The 11,739-nt window shown below is 44.4% G+C and overlaps 1 protein-coding gene across 6 annotated transcripts in view; it reads left to right on the top strand.

Moving 5' to 3' along the window:
- Positions 1-6,350: 6,350 nt before the first annotated feature.
- The window catches only part of ACAN (aggrecan), an 88,916-nt gene continuing 83,527 nt past the window's right edge, over positions 6,351-11,739 (top strand). For all 6 annotated transcript variants that reach the window (XM_035132018.2, XM_035132015.2, XM_035132016.2 and 3 more), the window contains exon 1: positions 6,351-6,749. The gene's annotated coding sequence lies outside the window, so the exon portion shown is untranslated. The remainder of the gene's footprint in view (positions 6,750-11,739) is intronic.

The following is an 11,739-nucleotide window of genomic DNA, read 5'->3' as shown; positions in this document are numbered from 1 at the left end:
TCTTCCCATGGAATTCTGGGAACTGTGAGGGGCCCTCCTAAAAACTCTTAGCACTGTTAATGGACTACAGTTCCCAGGATTCTTTGGGGGGAAACCATGACTATTTCAAGTCATGGGACATTGCATTAACTGGGACCTGAGAGAGTGTATAGGTTTGCCTGGGGGCACCTTGCAAATTCACAACAGAGGCAATGCTTGAACCAAGGATCCGAACCGAGTTCAGCCGCTATGTTGCAGCAGTTACCAAGCTGTGTCTTGCTTTTTTTTTTCTGGACAGAGCAACTGGAAAGATACAGAGAGAATATGAGGGACAGGAGGCTGGGAACAGCTTCTAAATAAACCCCGCTCTGTGTAAGCAAGGCCCATCCTTCCTGGAAGCCTCCGTTTTTATTTTTGCCAGGTGATGAATAAGCCACAATATTGGGGTGGTGGTAGAGAGGGAGGTGGGAGGTGGGGAGGGGAGAGGACTGTGGCTGTTTACAACTAACCTTGTAAGAGGTGCCCAGTCTACGCAAAGAGAAGGAGCCTCATTCAGAGCCAGCCGCTGCAGGTTAAATAGAGGTGCATTGTCCTGGGGGCAGCAGGCTTGGGCCAAAGCAAGGTTACCAACCTGAGGCTCCAAACTGCCAGGCAGCTAAAAGGGGAGGGATTCGGCCGCTCCCAAATTTGTGCATGAAGCTATCACTTGTGTTAATGAAGAACAGGGAGAAATTTGGGTTTCGGGTTGGGCTCTTGCAATGCAAGGACTGATGAAGAGGTGCACTGGATCAGGCCAACAGCCCATTGCAGGGGGAGCCATTCTGTTGCCCTCTGGATGCTGCAGGACCCCAACTTCCATGGGCCCCAGTCAACGTAGCCTATGCTCAGGGGTAGTGGAAGCTTCTAGAAGGAACCACATTGGCTACCCCTAGTCCATCTCAGGTAACACTAGAGAAGCAGAGGCCAGCCAGATGCCTTTATGCTGCCCATCAGTAGGCATGAAGGCAATGGTCTTCCTGTGTCATTGCTACCCAGCACTGGCATTCTATAGTCATACTAGGAGGTTCCAAATAGCCATTGCTAGCCTTTTCTCCATGAATTTATCTAACCGTTCCCCTTTAAACCCATCTAAAATAGTGGTGGCCCTAACTATACCTGTTGTCGGTGAATTCCATACATTATGCTGTTACAAAAGTTGGATGACTCACCTTCTCTCTGCCTAGTGAAGATTTCAGGGGTTCCAGGCACTCATCCAGGGTCTGTGTTCCTTTGGAGAATTGAGACACAGCAAAGACTGTTGTAGCTTTAAGAAACATGGTTTATTCACCCATTTACACCTTCATTCTGTATGGAGTGAGTCCAGATCTTACAGCGTAGTCATTTCAAGAGGGGCTTGTCCCCCACAGCATTGCAGCTAGCCTTCAGCCAACCTGCCCAAGATGGAGCCCAGTCCTCCTCCTCCTCCTCTCCAAGGCAAAATATTCCTCTCAAATGGCCCATTAACCCCGTTAATACATTTGCTGCTCTTCACAAGGCCAACCAGGCTGGTTTGCATAAGCCAGCCCAGGGATTCCCTGTCTGGCACAACTCTGCAGCTTGTAGTTTCATCCATATCCCAATTAATCAAAATCTTACAATTTATTAATTTCCAGGACTTAGCCCCCGCCCCAAATGATAACAACGCACTGACCCACAAGCTCTTTTCAATCCGTGAAACTGTTCAGATGGGCAAGGTCTGCAGAATATTTGGAGGTCTGGGAATTGTGGCTCTGGGAGGGTTTCTCCTGACAATTTCCAGCATGCTTAAATAACTTCTGTTAGAGTGGTACAAAAGTGCTTCAAATGTGTGGTGTGGTTATGAGCCAAGTCTCTGTCAGAATCCTGGCAGTTACAGTTCGCAGACTGTCTTCAAGGGCAGCCCTGCAGAAAGACCGTTTTAGTAATCTAAAGTAGCAGTAATCAGGGCGGGCATGAAACTCGGACGTGGCCAGGTGTGGTTTTTCTAAAAAAGGCAGCAGCTGAAGCACCAGCTGGCACTGAATTAAAGCCCTGCTGCTTCTGCCACCTGGACATCTGGTACCAATGCTGATTTCAGGAGTAACGCCTTCCTTCCCCTCCCATACTTGTGAATGTGATCTTTGAGGGGAATGCAGTTCAACAGAGAACGGACTGTATATGGGCACTCAGATCAACAGAACCCCAGTCAACAGCATTTCACTGTCTGGACAGGGGTGGGTGAATCTGTCAATTTCGGCTTCTGTCCATTTCGTATTCTTAAATTCCTCTCTCTCAATTTCTGCATCAGCTTACAGCAGCTGTTTTCTAACGCCTCGTGAAAATTTGTCAGCATTTTAGTGCAAATTTCTCCTAACATATCCATCCAACATAAACGGCCTCGGTCCAATATACCTGAAGGAGCGTCTCCTCCCCCATCGTTCTGCCCGGAGACTGAGGTCCAGCGGCGAGGGCCTTCTGGCGGTTCCCTCGCTACGAGAAGCCAAGTTACAGGGAACCAGGCAGAGGGCCTTCTCGGTAGTGGCACCTGCCCTGTGGAATGCCCTCCCACCAGAGGTCAAAGAGAATAACAATTACCAGACCTTTAGAAGGCATCTCAAGGCAGCCCTGTTTAGGGAAGCTTGTAATGTTTGATGGATTTCTGTATTTTAATATTTTGTTGGAAGCCGCCCAGAGTGGCTGGGGGAACCCAGCCAGATGGGCGGGATATAAATAATAAATTATTATTATTATTATTATTATTATTATTATTATTATTATTATTATTATCTTTCTCTGCAGTTGGGCCCATGTTTGCAAGCAGTTTCTCCCAACACAATGCATTTTTATGCATTGTTTTCATGAATGTATGCATTTTATTTTATTTTATTTTTTGCATTAGTTGGCTGCAGAACCACATCACAACATTTACAGACGTGAGAATTTCCAAGGATGGCTTTCCTACAGTTCGGATATTGTTTCAGAAAGTGCAAGTTAGATAGGTTCACATTAAAATATGAACCGTACCAAATTTCACCTCTATCCCGTTGGCTGGATTAAGTTGCGGTTTGTTTGCCCGCATCCACTCCTCCAGCAATAATGCCAAACACTGACTCCATATCTTCTTCAGCACCTTCCTACGATGTGCTCTGTGTGGGGCTGCCCTTGATCCAGAAGCTGCAATTAGTGCAGAATGCTGCAGCATGATTGCTGCCAGGAGAGAGACCTGTCAGGATATAACACCTCTGGTCAGAAACCTGCACTGGTTACCATTTTGCTACTGGTGGAAACTAAAGGTGTTAGCATATGAAGTCTGTAGCAGCTTGGGGACTAGTTTACTTGCGAGATCTCCTCACCTCATAATATACCCACCCAGTAGAGAATGAGACTCTTAATATCAGGGCTGTGGCTTCGAACCTCATGTTGGCATTGCAGGGGGTTGGATTAGATGACTCTCGTGGCCTCTTCCAACTCTACAATTCTATGATCTGTGGAACTGCCACATAACACTCGTTGAGCGTTCGTAAGGAATCAATCTTTTAGTTTGGCCATTGCCCCACTCTAAAAAACCCTGCCTCTTGACTTAAGGCAGGCTCCCTCAAGGTACTGTTTTTTTAACTGGTGCTTTTGTTTAGAAAAGCCTATCCAGACATGTAGAATATTGATGAGTTTTTATTTGGTTTCTTAGCTCACTGATGGTTTTAAATATGTTTGAATGTGTTTATTTGTTGCTTTTCACTGATAATTTTATTATTTCCTTCCTTTTGTAAAGCACTTGAAGGTTTCGTAACAATCAAGCAGTATATAAACCTTGTGAATTAAATAAACGGACCCGGAAATCAAAACAAGAGGGAAGAGCTGAGTGTCAACAAACTGCTACGGTAATGTCTCTTCAATGCAAATCATCTTTTGCATCCAGGAAGTTAAGCCCTCGACATCTTCAGTGAAAGGGGTCACGTAGCATGTGAAAGACCCTCTGTCTGAGACCCTTGAGAGCTGCTGTGAATCGTTATAGTCAATACTGGTCTTGACAGACAAATACTCTAACCTGCTGTAAGGCAGCTTTCTCCCATGTCCCTATATTGAAACTAAAAACTATACCATTCAGTATTCCATTATTTGAGTATTACATCCATCAAAACTTGTTTTCACTGTTGAATTTATCTTAATGCTGCCAGTGTTTTCAGCTGTACACAATTATTTCCCATATATTCAATAAACGTTTTCCAATCTTCTTTAAACGTATGCTCTTCTTGTTCTCTTATTCAATATGTTAAGTCTGCACGTTGTGCATATTATTATTATTATTCTGTCAACTTAAGTTGCCATTCTTCTTGGGTTGGGACCTCGCTCGTTTTCCATTTTTGGGCTAACAAAACACGAGCCACAGTAGTAGCATACATAAATAAGCTTTTTTGAAACCTGGGAATTTCAGCCTGAATTATCCCCAATAGAAAGGACTCTGGGGTGTTTTTTTTGGGGGGGGGGAGTACTTTAAAACATTTTTTTCATTTCATTATGGATCATTTCCCAATACTCTTTTATCCTTTTACAAGTCCGCCACATATGAAAAAACGTTCCCTCCACCTCTCAGTGCAATTTAACTGCTTAAAACACACCAACATGTTTATTTCAACTGAAACAAACAGTGGTCTTTCCAATTGCTTCTCCATGAAGCGCTTGTTGCCAGTTTTCTGTCCATCACAAGTATGGCGCTTCCAACCATATTCATTCATTGATTCATTTGTTTCAGAAAACAGTTACTGCAAATTTTATAGAACAGGGATGGACTCTCTATCTGCCCCTCATAACCAGGCACTCATCCAGGATCTGTGTTCCTTTGGAGAACTGAGACATGGCAGAGACTGTCGTAGCTTTTAGAAATATGATTTGTTCACCTATTTACACCTTCAGTCTGCATGGAGGGGGTCCAGATCTTACGGCATGGTCATTTCAAGAGGGGCTTGCACCCCACGGCAGTGCAGCCCTGGAGTCCAAGCCATCTCTCCCAGCCAGCTTTCAGCCAGCCTGCCCAAGATGGACCCGTCTCTCTTCTTCCTTCTTTCTAGAACACCCTGCTAAAAGGTCTCTTTTCCTGTCACCTCACACCCAATTACCCTGGCACCCCACTCTCTGTTCACATCTCAGGGCAAAGGGGATGGGGCGAAGACAGTTCCCTTGCGTTGCCAATGACCGGGTTGTTTTGCATAGGCTGGCTCAAGAATTCCCCTGTGGCTTATATTTCTCCCTTCCCACATCCCAAATAATCAAAATCCTACCACTTCTTAATTTCTATGGTCCCCCCTCACAAATCTATCACACTATACATGGCACCAATTGTCTTCTTGTTCCCTTCTCGCTGCACCTTCCTAGCAAGGTACCATTTGCCACCAAGTTCTGTTCAGGACTGGCGCACGACAGGGCAAACTGAGTGGCAACCTCAGAGTCAGCAGAAGTACCTATGGGCTGCTTGGCCAGTGCCTTCCCACTGGAGAGGCAGTGTGGTGTAGTGGTGAGAGTGCCAGACTAGGACCTGGGAGACCGGGGTTCAAATCCCCAATCTGCCATGAAGGTCACTGAATGACCTTGAACCAGGTCACAGCCTCTCAGCCTAATCTACCTCGCAGGTTGTTGTGGGGATTAAATGGGTGGGGAGAGAACCATTTAAGCCACCTTGAACTCCTTGCGGGGAGGGAGGAAGGTGAAGTATAAATGCAATAAATGAATACTAATTAATATTCTGTGTCTGTGTAGCCGGATGCCTTCCAATTGCACCCTAACTGGAATCCTCCAAACTTTCCTCTCTTTTGCCTGCCTTGCATGTTTTGGGTCACCCCCCTATGGAAGATTCTCCCAATATTTATCCTGACAGCTCCCTTAGCCAGCCTGCAGTATTATTGACTGCATTGCAGGCACCCTCTCCCTCATTTTCACCCACTCGTCTTGCTGAGAGATTTTAATTAGATATATCTCGATTCTCTCTCCCCCCCCCATTCCCCATTTTTTTGCACAAGTCCTGGTTCTCTCTTCAACCTCATTCCTTATATTCTTCCTTACTTTCAACCACTTGTGGTGCATAGTTTGACTGCTCCCCCTCTCTCCAAACGGTTGTTTTGGTTTTTTAAAAAATAAAACAAAACCCCCAATTCCCTGTTCTCCCTATTCAGGACTTCTGGTCATCCTTTCTTTTTCTCCCCCCCCCCCCAAGAGGTTTGGCTTCTCTTTTCTCTCTTACAGCCCTCCTTTTGCTGCCTCCCACCACCCTCCTCTTCCCCACCCAAGCTCCTGTCTTATTTTTCCTGGATTCCTGCCTACCTTGACTCAAACTTTTCATAGGAGGATTCAGTGCCTTTAGCAATCTGCCAGCTGTAGCAAGAGGTATCCAAGGAGGGACAGGAGGAGCCTGGAAGGTCTCTTTTCACAGCCAGGAGCAGCTCAACGTGGGCTGTTGCTTAAAATCTCTCACCCCCACCCCTTTGCTCTTTTCATTTTTTTCCCTTCCAAAAAATTCAACCTTGCTGCTGCTGCTGCTTTTGCTGCCACTGCATGAAAGGAACCTGACGTACCAATAATTTTGATTTCTTCTTGGGAGGTTAATAAACCAGGAAAGAAAAAGATCTAGCCACAAAACAAAAGCAGGAAATCTCATCTGGAGGCTGTGAAGGGGATCTACAGGGATCGCCGGACGTCGTAACCTCTTTCTTAACACACAAGAATCCTTATTGCCCTGTTAGGTGTATGGGACTTAAATTCTTGAAGCACTGAATTTGTTGAAGGTAAGCACGAGCAATTTATTTTTTCCTTTTTTGCTGTTAAGTATTTTATTCTTAACCAAGGTGGGATGGGGTGGGTGCTTTCCCCTAGAATCCCGAGGCAGTGTACCTTTGAATGGCATATGCTTGGAGCATTGAACAGGGTGGAAGCTTTCATGCCATGCTTGTAGACTTCCTGGAGGGCTCTTGCTGACCACTGTCTGCAACACAATACTTGGGCAGATGCGCTGTCAGTCTGATTCAATGGATTGTGTATGTGCAGGAATGCAAGAATATGGGCTGGTTTCGACACCCAACTTGTTGTAAAAAGTTGCACCCCAGAAAAGTTTGCTCATGTTAGAGAAGTGTATGCATGTGCGATGCCCATTGTTGCCAAGCAACCAAGGAAAAGATCAGACTCTGCCAGCAACTCAGTCTGTTGAAATTTCAAGGAAATAGATCTATAGTCAGAAGAAGGGCATTTCCTAGTTTTCTTGGTAAAACAGTAATAATAACAGACTCTGCTTATAATGAAAGACGTAGAGTAGGGTTAGGGGTTACCCACCAATAAATTTCCCCCAATAAATTTCCCCAATAAATTATGCCAGCTGAATACAGATGGCACTTTAGTGGAAAATTTATTCTGTAAGCCTCTTGTTTTCCATCAGAAATGTTGCTGTCATTGCGCCTCCCTACGCCACCCCAAATATCATCTTATTTTTATTTATACCATGCCACGATCATACAGCACCTTGCAGAGTTACATGGAGGAGCAGCATAGATGGGTCCCTGTCTGCAAGGAGCTTACAATCCACATAAAGCGGAATGAGGGGGAAATGAGGAGAGAATGAATACTGACAAATGAAATCAATGCTTCTGAAATCCATTCATAAAGCAGGATTCAACTATTTGTTTTTGATTGTGAAACAATAGCATTTGTACATCTTCATCTTTTCAAATCTTCAGCTCGCCTCAGGAAATCAGCCTCACGAAATTTGCTTCTGTGGCTTTGGCTAATTTCAGTGAGAACAAATTGTATCCAGTCTATTTTTGCTCTGTGTTAGTTCATTCAGATGTGTTCATTCATAAATCTGTTCTCTCTTGTCTCCTCATCATTCTGTAATTTTTAATTTTTTAATTTTTTATTTTTAAAAAACCAACAACACACCTCACACTGAGACAAATGTGCATTTTCTATGCATTTTACTCTACAGTGTGAATTTTTTTTTGGGGGGGGGGGGGGTTGAGCCGAGAATTGTATAACAAAATTCAGAGAAATGTGGAAAACAAATGACAACTATATTCTAATACGCCTATTAGTGTAGGAAGTCCACATCAGAACAGTTTGCTTAAAAATGTAGACCAAGTTAAAGCTTCAAGCATTTATATATGGAATAGCAGTGCACAACGACTATGGGGTGACTTTACCACAGTCCAGCCTAAATTTAGAATTCGGCTGCAATCTTAACCATATCTACACAAGAGGAGTAAATCCTATTGAAATCAATGGGGTTTACTCCCCGTTTAAGTGGGTCTAGGATTACAGCCTCAGTTTGTCACATAGGCACTTCTCACTCTTTCTTCCACAGACTTGTGAGTGGCGCGCATGGACTCATCCTAATTTTTCCTCACAACAACTCTGGGAGGTAGGCCAGCCTGAGAGATAGGGATTGGTCCATTGTCCTCAAGTGAGTTCCGTGGCTCAGAGCCCATGTCCTCAGCCCACCTCCCAAGCCCACACTGGCTGCCTTGGTCAATCGTGACTCATAAAGCAAAGCACTGATACCAAACAGCAAAATTATAGATCCGCTAATAATGTATTTGCAAACCGTTCTGCAAAACTGGAAATTACAGAGCTCACTGCCGTTAAGCAAGTTTCAAAAATCGCTATGCTGCGAAACCAAGAATTATTGGATGTGTTTGTACTTTGATGTCACCTCCTGGTATAAGCTGTCTGTGATTTCCATTATATGTAAGGGGGATTCTGTAGTTAAAGAGGCTGTAATTACCATAGGATTGGGTGGCTGGTGAGCTCAATACTAGTACATATGATGGATGAATGGTTGCATGAAAGGAGGGGGGAGTATGTTTGTCCTGCATTCTAAAATAAAACTTTTTTAAAAAAAAATCAATAGGCTTGGGCAGCTAACAGGGATTTGTTGCTGTTGAAATATGGTTTGTTGTAAGGTCTACAGTGACTTGGCATTCTTTTAAAGTCCAGGGATCTGCTTAGAATCTCTAAATACCAGCCTCCCTTTTGAATGAATGCACAGAAAGTGCAATTTTTCCAAGCTGCGGTTTCACATTGAAAAGAAAGTGTCGTTTCTACATGGAGACTGCTTTTTTCTTCTTCTTCTTTCAACCCCTTCATTACTCATGGAAGTTTGCATTTCCAACCTGATGCCAAAACCTCACATTTTCCCCCTACCCTATCCAGTTAGAAAGTTTCTTTTCTCTATGGCTCTATTAGCCTTATTTACTTTTTTTAAAAAAAACTTCTTAGACTTCTTCCAACAGCAAAAGGGTAACACTCAGAAGGCACATCACCTGCTTTTTTAAAAAAAATGTTAAAGCAAATTGCTCACTTCTATAAGTCAGTCCAAATTGACTGTATAAATTGTAAAGACGAGCAGGAAAAGTTATAAGGTGCTTTTTTAAAAAAAGCAATCGTTAAAACCACCAGCACTGTCCACTAGTGCTTTGAAACTATTATTGGGAGAGTAACAGCAATTTAGCCAAATGGTGTTATTTACTAGGAAACTGTTTATCACTGAGATGGGGAGGAACCCTTATGTTATTTGGACCCCTGTGCACATAGATTGAATCCCCCCTTCCCACTTTCAGGTTTGTGTTAATAGATATGAGCCAACTCTGTGGCCGTAGAGGCAGGTCCCACCACTATCGCAACGTTGTCCCAAAACGCCTGGGAGAAAATGCAATGAAAAAATTAACCAACACAGTTACCTTTCTGGGAGAATACAATAGCCATTTGTATCTATGGGAGAAAACTCATCGTCTGTGCTAATAAATATCATTGGGATGCATTTAAAAAGAGAGGCAGTGTGGAGCAGTGGTTAGAGTGCCGGACTAGACAGTGCCATGTCAGATCCCTCCTCAGACATGAAGCTCACTGGGTGACCTTGGGCCAGTCACTATCTCTCAGCCTAAGTTAGGTCACAGAATTGTTGTGAAGATAAAACAGGGGTGCAATGACCATATATGCCCTGCCTTGGGATCCTTGCAGGAAAGGCAGGGTATAAATAAAATGGGTTGAAGACTTGAATTTTGATCTGCTACTTCAGTGACCATAATGCCTTGGGAGGATAATGCACCTGCCTTAAAAGAGCAATGAAAAAGATACTCACCAGCGTCACTGAGGTAGGATAGTGTTTGTTGCATCCTTACTACAGAGGACCAGCATAAGTTGTGGGTCTTTTGACTGGCTCTTCTGAAAGTGGTCCATACGACCAAAGAAGAAGAAGAAATCATGGGTCATGTACTGTATATTCCTGCGTATAAGACTACTTTTTAACCCAGGAAAATATTCTCAAAAGTCAGGGGTCGTCTTATACGCCGGGTCGTATTTCTTATACGGCGAGGATATCCCAAACTCTATATTTTAACTGGAAAAGTTGGAGGTCGTCTTATAAACCCAGTCGTCTTATACGCCGGAATATATGGTATATGGGGCCTAAACTTTATTTCACAAGAGATTGGATGACTACAAAATAAGGACCTAGTTTTTGGCCTTGTTGGGTCACACACCCAGCCAATACGCAACATCAGATTCTTAAAGAAAAAGAACATGTAGACACTGGGGTGGGTGGGGTGGCCGGCAGGTAAGTAAGTAAAAGAAGGCTTATTCACAACTCCCTTTGCTCTGCCATTTCTCCCCAGGAACACTCATGGTATAGCACCGAATCAGAACAAATGGCAATCAGTTTTTCAACGGATTGCTGTTTGTTCTGATCTAGCGCTAAAGAGTGCATTTTCTGGGGGAAAGCAGCACACATAGCTGTAAACTTCTCCCTTTTTTAAAGGGAAATTCCCTTATGCTGAATAGGCTTCCTCGCGGGAAAAGGGAAAACTTGACAGATATGGCAGCACAGCAAAGGCAAAACCACTCAGACCTTTGTTTAGAAAGCACAGGAAAAGCAGAAAAGCACCCAGACCTGTGCTTTCTAGGCATGAGACAGGAGGAAGTATGGGCAAGCCCAAAGAAATGGTAATACAGTCGTGGAATAAAATAATAACAATAAACCAGCATACCAAATTTCACTTTTGCTTCATTGAAGCATCAGATACTGGTGAAAACAGTACACTGCGGACTTTGCAATGGCCCTGCCAGATCTCTTCCTACTCCTTCCCCTGGTTTTTCTAATTTTCCAATTTTCCAATCTCCTAATTTATATTTCCCCCTCCCACATTTTGCCCTCACTCTGCCCCTCTGATGCAACAATCCTTCAGGCTCTGAACCTAGACCTTTGCCTTGGCTTTTCCCTTCCTGGATCCACCCACTAGATCCACCCCTTGGTCTCCCCTCAAGACCCCCCCCCACTGCCCCTGCTTTCCACCCCCCCTTGAGTGTTTTGTGCCTTGGTGAAATGTGTCCTTGAACTCTAATAACTCTAATAATGTGTCCTTGAACTCTAATAATGCTTCTTGCCTAGGCAGAGGATAGGGACAAGCAGTGCTTTTTTCTGGTGGTACGAACAATATGCAGTAGTATCTTCTTGGGGGGTGAAGGGAAGGAAGTGGGAGGACTCTCAGACCCCATCAGAGCCTCCTTCCCCAAGCCTGGGAAGTGTTTGCTCAGCTTAGGGGAGGAGGCACGATGCTCTGACAGGATCCTGGAGCCTTGCTGCCTCCTTCCCAAGCCAGGCAGTGGAGGCCTCTTCATTGGGTGGCAGTGCCCCGGCAGGTGGGTGAGCGGCATAGCTGCCAAGTACCCCGTTTTCCCCGGGAAACCCCCGTTTTTACTTACCTTTTCCCGGTGGTCCCCCGTATCACTTCG

The sequence above is a fragment of the Zootoca vivipara genome, chromosome 14, assembly GCF_963506605.1.
Source record: "Zootoca vivipara chromosome 14, rZooViv1.1, whole genome shotgun sequence".
NCBI classification, from domain to species: domain Eukaryota; kingdom Metazoa; phylum Chordata; class Lepidosauria; order Squamata; family Lacertidae; genus Zootoca; species Zootoca vivipara.
This window is presented reverse-complemented; position numbering and strand designations above follow the sequence as displayed.